Consider the following 8148-nt stretch of genomic DNA (forward strand, 5'->3'; position numbering starts at 1 on the left):
TCTCTGTCTCTGTCTCTGTCTCTCCTTCTCTCTCCCCGTCTCTGTCTCGTACTTGAGGTTGAACCCAGCACTTTCTGCATGCTGCACAAATTCTTTACTACTGAATTACATCCCCAACATGAGCCTTATATTTTTAAAGAAACTTTGAAGTATCAGTAAAATACACTTCAGTAAGAAAAAGATATAAATATGTCTTCAATTTGATGGAACCAGAATGATGAAGAGGAAAGAGAAAGTTAAGCATTTGTTCTTTGACAAGTAAAACAGAAATAGTGAATGGAATATAATGAACAGCTTCATGACAACAAACTTTAAAAATTAGGTAAAATGGAAAATTCCTTAGAAATATAAAAATAAATACAACTTACTAAAAAAGAAATAGAGGATACAAATAACTGTATAACTATTAAAGAAATTTTTAATCTTTTCCTCACAAAATAAATTACTGCCCTGAGATGTTTTTAGCAAGTAAGGTTTTGTCATTAAGACCCACACTTGTTTTTCTTTTAGTCGTGCTTTCAGTTGTACTTTTTTACATAATTATAATCATGAAATACATGAAACTTTAATGTGTTGTGATTGCTGTCATTTTATTTATTTATTTGGTAACACGTGTTGAACTCAAGAACTTACGCTTGCTAGGCAGGCATTTATGCTGCAGAGCTGTCTACACTGCCATAATATCTTTAAATAATTCTGAGAGTATTGATTTGTTCTGGTGGCATTCCAAAGGACATTTATTCTCTTGCTCATAGTTTAACACTAGAAAGTTATCTACATACATCTGAACAGACCTATGTTTTAGGGAAAGAATAAGAGAGCAAATGTGGAGGATAGACAAGAGCCCTTTGCCTGGAAGCCATCTGAGAAAGATGTTATAAATCAAGGAACTGATTTTCATGTGAGCCTAGCTAGAGATATTTTGGGAAGGAAGTCTTGAGGATGGAGCATTGGTAGACTTCTGCCAATGGCTGGGGGAATCCTTTATCCATAATGGTACTTTGAAAAAGGCAATACAAATCAGTAAATTATGAAATAAAACAAAACTGGTAGAGTGTAAGTACAAATAATATAAAAGACATTCTATGAACAAATTTTGTAGTCCTGGCTCTTCTTCCTCGAGGCTGTCTCTCTTTCTCTTTTATACTGGAATTGAACTCAGGGCTTTATGCTTACCAGACAGCTACCAGATAGCACATGCTGCTGAGCTATATCCCCAGCCTCCAAAGCTCTTTTTAAAGCTAATTAAGTGTGTGAGATAAGCATATAAAACAACCAAACTATGTGTTTATGGAAGTCTGGTTTTTCTTTACAGCATTGCCTCCCTGTCTACAACTATACTACTAAAGTCTTTAGATTTTGCTTATGTTGTTTATCTTCTAAATCATAATGTCTGAAACCTGCAGTGTTAAAAGGAAAATCATAATTATTTGGAAAGATATCATGATAACCATTTGTTGTATTTGAATTATTCTGCTGGCTTCACAGTTCTCTTTTGTATTTATTAAGAATACATATTATATTTATTAAAAAGATAAACATTCTTGAATATTGACATTAAGGAACACTTTATAAGTCTAGGAGAAATTCTGCTTTGCTGGATATTCTACCTTGATGAGGTTGAAAAAGAAGCTTTCAGAGAAAATTCCATGAATTTGCTAGGTAGGTTTGTTACATGTGCAGATCTCACAACAAGAACTCAAAAACTTTGCCTGATAATATAACCTTGTTTCTACTTACAGTAAATACTCTTAAACATCTGTCTCTTAGAGATAAGAATAGGTAACACTCACTTGGTATTTTTCAATTCCCTCCCTCCTTTTTTTTTTTCTCCTAGATAAGCATGTTCAAATAATAAAAAGAAAATTCAGCTTGATGTAGATTCTGATCCATATTACAGAGGCTTCCCCCAGCCCTTCCCATGTTATGGCAAAGGTATTTCAGTTTTTTCAGTATCTTGGAAACTTGGTCTAAATTATAGGTTGTTAATAGATACTAGCTTGCTTCAGAAACCTCACCTTGTTTATAGACCTCAGCGCTGAAGTGGTTAAAATGAAGAGCATAACTTCGGTAAAGTCTTACACTCTGATCACATGTGCTTATTGCTGTGTAAAGATAAGAATTTGTCCTTTGGGTCATAATTTTTGGGATAGGTACAGGAGTGAATTCATGGGTTCATGATTGCCAGGTTTGTGCTGTACCACTGAGGTACAATACTCAGCCTTTTACAAAAAAGATTATTTTGAAACTCAAGTCTCACTAATTTGTCCATAAATTTTATCAGTGAAAGTTTATACCTAAACTCTTCCCATTAATTCAAATTTTACTGATATACACCATGTATAGTCATAATAGTCTTTTAGAACATTAAGCTAGAGTTTTTCCAAAATAAAAATACTTGTCTGATTGTAAAAGTAACATTTTTAACAATAATTATCATAGCCCAATTTTCATAATTATCATAGCCCTATTTTCTAATAAACATAGAGCTACATCTTCCTATATATGAACATGGACTTTTTTTCTGTAAATATTGCTGCCATAAATATCCCATTTATTTATGTGATTTATTAATATCACATATATTATGTGTATTATACATAAATTTTTGTACATTTTTAAGATTAAAAATTTCTTTTTAGTTTATTAGCATATGTGTGTAGGACATGTTTGCATTTTTCACGGGAAGTTGCTACATGTATATAGTATATTTTGAGTCTTTTTTCATCCCTTTTCTTTCCTCCCTCCTCCCTCTACCCACCCCTCGATTTCCAAATAGATGGACCTTGAGACTATGATGACCTAAGTGAAATAAATCAGATACTCAAGCCTAAGTACTTGTTTCTCTTATATGAGAAAACAAGAGTAAAAATAAAGAGTACAGTAGAGGAGAGACAATAGGAAGCAGGGAGAAAGATCATTTCAAAGGGTCAAGAGATGGAGACAGAATTCAATAAGGGATGATGAAAAGGAATTGGGATGTGTTAAGTACCTGAACCAATTCCACACAGGGAGCATAAATATTAGGTACTGCAAATGTGTAACAAAAACAAAAACAAACTTGTACATATTATCAAATATTCCTGTCAGCACTTGTGAATTAGTTGTCTCATCATACCCTTAGTAGAAATAATTTATTTCTTACCATTGATAATTAAATAGGTAAAAATTGTCATCTTGTTGCTTTAATATTTTCAGATATGAACACTTTTATTTTTTATTTTATAATAGTAAACTTTATTTTCTGGGTAGCTTTAGGTTCATAATGAATTGAGTAGAAATTAGAGAGTTCCCATGTACTTCCTACCCTCACTGTTAATTTTTTTATTAATGATTGTTGCATATACTTATATAGATAAAAGCAATTTGTATCATGAGAATGGTTACTATATAATGTATGTTGACTAAGTCTAAGGACTTTATAACCATGATCATATTTAATTCCCACATCTCCGTATGTAAGCATGTATCACCCCTATTTTATAGATTAGGACACTTTAAAAAATAACTTGTTTAATGATCACAACTTGTGTCTAATCAGAATTCTCAGTTGAGTAATTTGACCTCAAAGTCCTTGCTGTTCTCCATAATACTATAAAATAATCCATCTCAGGAAAGAGGGAATAATTTTTAGAGATATTTTATAAAAGGATAGATATATTTTGTTGCAGAGAGTCAGTGTAGTAGAGGATAAGAAGATTTGAATATGAGCTTCACTTTCTTGATTCATAAATGAGGACAGTCATGTTTACTGCTGATCATGTTTACTGCTGATCATGTTTACTGCTGATCTGTAATCAAAATTTCTTTCTTGCTTTATTTTTATGAGCAGAATATATACTTTTAGGGGGAAAGAAAGATCCTTTCTGAGAGAGGGACGGGGAGGGGGTCTAGGCAGGTTGGCCCTGGGAAACTTTCTCTTCCAGGGACTTTTATAGAGTAAAACCATGTGGTGAGGTGGGTCTAAGGTGGTGGAAAACATGAGAACTCTCTTAGGTGGGCATGATATGGTTCAATGAGATCACAAGCACCATTGCTCAGGTAAAATTGATTAAATCCATTACCAAATGGGGAAATGAGTCATGTAGCAAGTGGAACAGGGTCTCTTCCTGTTGGGGGCTGAGCTAGTGACTCATTTGGGCTCTTTCAAGGTGATTGATACCTATTTAGAAGATCAATCCCTGATGCCCATCCCTAGGGAAGTATGTAGCTGTATTGTTTCCTCTTGACCTTGAGGGCTTGGCCCTGTCTGACTGTCTATAATATTTTTATCTAATTCAGCTGCCTACAACATTCCTCCCTCTGAAAAGTAACCCAAACTGCTGTTAGGGAACCATGGGAGATGACCACTCTGGCTTCTTCAGGCTGAAAGGGGTCGTAGTTGTGAACCTGCAGTCAGAGATACTTTCCAGAGGTTCTTTCTAAAGGTCCTCAATACACATCAAGCATTTTTATCTTGGGTAGGCGGAATAGCATTAAATCTGCAGGAGACAAAGCCAAAGAAAATACTAAATGTGTATGGGTTAAATAATCACAATAGGATAATTATGAACATAGTCAAAGATCTGTATCATGTAGACAGTAATGACTTCCCATTAAAATGATAAAGATAGGGTCCAGGGGACCTCAGAATCTCGTATGCCATTGATTTGATGTCTGATATCTTAGGCAGCTATTGAGACATTAGAAGGATCTGGAATGTAGCAATCTTTTTTAAGTCTGTAATTATAAAGACTAGTTAGAGCTTTTTGTAGTTAGATCTCTTAAAAGTGGGGTTTAATCCTTTTATCTTCCATGACCATTGGGTTTTGTCTCATATAAACTGAACTTTTATGTCTCACCAAGTCTACTTTTACTGGGGGCACATGAATTACAGGACCTATTGAAAACATTGAGTACTGTCCAGTTTGCTAATGTGTAATCAAAATTTATAGTATAGTCTGGAGCAAAAGAATTGCACAATGAATGCTAACTGGTATTTATTTCATTAATGTAGAGAATTAAGAATTAAAGAGAGAGAAAATGATGTTTAAAATAGTATTTTTTAACCTTCACTATTGCCACACTAATAGTGGCAAGTGCTGATAACTTAAATATTAAGGAATAAATGCATCATGTAAGTTTAAACTTTGGAAGGCCACAAATCATTGTAGTATCTTAATTTTTTTCTGTTCCCAAGAACCAACCTTTGATCCTTTCAATACATTGATCCCATGTATTGAAACATGAGAATGCATGTTTTAGAAGGCAATGCTTCCTTTTTTAAATTAAAAACTAGATGTGAGCAAGCAGGCCCATGCTCAATACACAGTATCTCCACCCACCCATCCATCCAACTGATGCATGGTTACAACAATGCACCAACTCCATGCTGGCTCTAAATTTTGTTTCCCTTAAAATGGGGCAGCAGAAATGAGGACTAGCTAACCAAGCTGCTGCTGGTTGAAGACAAAGCCTGGAAAATAAGGTGAGGAACCAGATCCTAATACCATCAAAATATGGTCACCAGTCCATTTTAACCCTCAGCCTGCAGCATGCATCATGTAGAGTCTAGAGGGCTCACTTTCTTTTCCATCTACCAGTGGGAAGGACAGCCTTGACTATGACATCAACCACAATCAGGGGTGTATAGACAGATAAGCCTCTTATGCAGAGAGAGCACCTCATAACCCATAGGTCTTAAAGCTAGACAGTCTTGACTGACTGGAAATAAACTGTTCTTTCAAAAACACAAAATTGGCTCAGGTGCAGAGTTTTTCTGGTGCCATATAAGAACTTCAGTGGTCTCTGGGCAGTCTGTGGGACTCTGGTAAGCTCTGACCTTCCTTAGTCCACAGCGCACAGGTGTGGAACTTAGGCTGCTGCCAGTTCAAACTTTTAAGAACTTAGGAGGACTCTGAGTGGCTGTGGGATGCAGGAGAGCTGCAATCTCTAGGCTCAACACTGTTGGGGCAGAGCTTTCCTGGAGCCTTTTAAGAACTTTGGCAGACTCTAGGCAGTCTGCAGGACTCTGTCTGGGTAATTACTGGAAGCATAAAACATGCCAGAATGCAGCAGCAAAAGGTAATCTCAATCTTCTAGCCCACCCATAACAAATCCAGGAGACAAAGACTTGTAAGAACTTGGAAAACACACACCTGAAATCATGAAATGATAGCAGCTGAAGTAAAGAAATGAGTCCATCAGGCTGTAGAAGAAATAAGAGCAAAAATAATCTCTCAGGTCCAAAAAGAAAGGACAACAACTTTGAAAGACTTGTGTAGCACAGATAAAAAAAGATAGGTTGCTGTGCTCTGAGGTCTTTGGGCACCGGCAAATTGGTCCCAGGATGTAGAGCGGCTGTGCCTGATAGTGCATCTGACGTGAGCTTGGGTAGAGTAGAGAGTAGGAAGCAGTAGTGGGGGGGGGGAGGGGAGAGAACGAGCCTGTAAATCACTTATAAATGGTGCCCAAGAAGGACCCAAAGCCCAAATTCCAGGAGGGTAAATGAGTACTGTGCTTTCATGGCCCTCTTCTTTATGAAGCAAAGTTTGTAAAAGCAAAGTTGCCAAAGTAAAATACTTTGTATGCTACAGTGCTTGGAATAAAAATTGGGATGAGTGGGTTTCAGAAAGCAGAGTACTCAGGGCTGGGGAGGTGGCTTAGTGGAATAAATGCTTACCTGGCAAGCGCAAGGGCCTGAGTTCAGTCCCTGGTTCTGCCAATAAATAAATAAATAAGAAAGCAGAGTGCTCAAGTATGTGGACACCAATCTGAAGAAACAGCATGAACTTCAAAAGGCTAAGGCCAATCAGGAGCAATATGCAGAAAGGAAGATGAGAGGGGCTGCTCCAGGAAAGAAGACATCTGGTCTGCAACAGAAAAGTATTGAAGTGAAAACTAAAAAGAACAAGCAAAAAACCCCTGGTAATGGATATGTTTGCAGTACCAGTGAGACACCTCAGCCTCCTCGGAAGAAGAGGGCCTGGGTTGATCCTACTGTTAAAAATGAAGAAATATTTATGAACAAAGTTGAAGTTAAAGTAAAGATCTCTGAAGGGCTAAAGCTGTGGCTTGTTGATGACTGGGACCTAATTACCAAACAGAAACAGCTCTTCTATCTTCCTGCCAAGAATGTGGACTCCATTCTAGAGGACTATGCAAATTATAAGAAATCTCAAGGAAACACAAATAATAAGGAATATGCTGTTAATGAGGTTGTAGCAGGGATAAAAGAATACTTCAACGCAATGCTGGGCACTCTGCTCCTCTACAAATTTGAGAGACCACAGTACACTGAGATCCTTGCTGATCACCCTGCTGCACCCATGTCCCAGTTGTCTGGAGTACCACATCTACTAAGATTATTTGTATGAATTGGAGCAATGTTGGCCTATACACCTCTGGATGAGAAGAGCTTTGATTTATTACTGAATTATCTTCATGATTTCCTATCTGGTGAAGAATTGGGCAACTTTATTTAGTGCCAGTGATTATGAAGTGGGCCCCTCTTGAGTACCATCAGAAAGCAGTGTGAGGTGCACTCACCAGTGTTTGGATCTCTGTCGACATGTTTTTATTCCTAGTCTTTCTCTTGTACAAATGATGTACTTTGAAGATATTAGCATATAACAGAGTTAATGTTTGCTTTGTTCAATTTTAAACAGAAAATAAAAGAGGTTAGAGCTCCTTTTTTCTTCTTTTTTTTTATTTCAAAGTTGCTATCAGTGTATTCAGTGATAGACAACAGAGAGATGGTGGAGTGTTTTATTGCCTAGTTGATAAAGCTTTTTTTGAATTCTGGTGATTCTATTCCTTTGACACTACACACTTTTATATGTCGTAATGCTATATGACAAAATGCTCTGATTCCTAGTGCCAGAGGTCCAATTCAATGTATATAACTGAACACACACATCCATTTGTGCTCCTTTTTTTTTTAATGGTACTTAAAGAGCTCTTCCTTTACAAGTCACGCATGTTGTTCCTTGGGCATTTACCTTTGATCAAGTTGTTAAAGGACGGTGAATTCTTTCATGATTTTTGTACTTGTGTCTAATGCACATTTTAACATGATACACACAATGCATTGTGTAGCTACAGTTTCTGGAAAAGTCAATCTTAGGAATTGTTTTTCAGATCTTCAATAAATGTATTTTTTTAAAAAAA

At 36.5% G+C, this 8148-nt stretch overlaps 1 protein-coding gene and 1 pseudogene across 1 annotated transcript in view; both read left to right on the forward strand.

Moving 5' to 3' along the window:
- Wdpcp (WD repeat containing planar cell polarity effector) overlaps positions 1-8148 on the forward strand; it is a 316117-nt gene that overhangs the window by 211912 nt on the left and 96057 nt on the right. The gene's annotated exons all lie outside the window — the stretch shown is intronic.
- LOC101570158 lies at positions 6443-7516 on the forward strand (annotated as a pseudogene).

The sequence above is a fragment of the Octodon degus genome, unplaced genomic scaffold (genome assembly GCF_000260255.1).
Source record: "Octodon degus isolate 3935 unplaced genomic scaffold, OctDeg1.0 scaffold00078, whole genome shotgun sequence".
NCBI classification, from domain to species: domain Eukaryota; kingdom Metazoa; phylum Chordata; class Mammalia; order Rodentia; family Octodontidae; genus Octodon; species Octodon degus.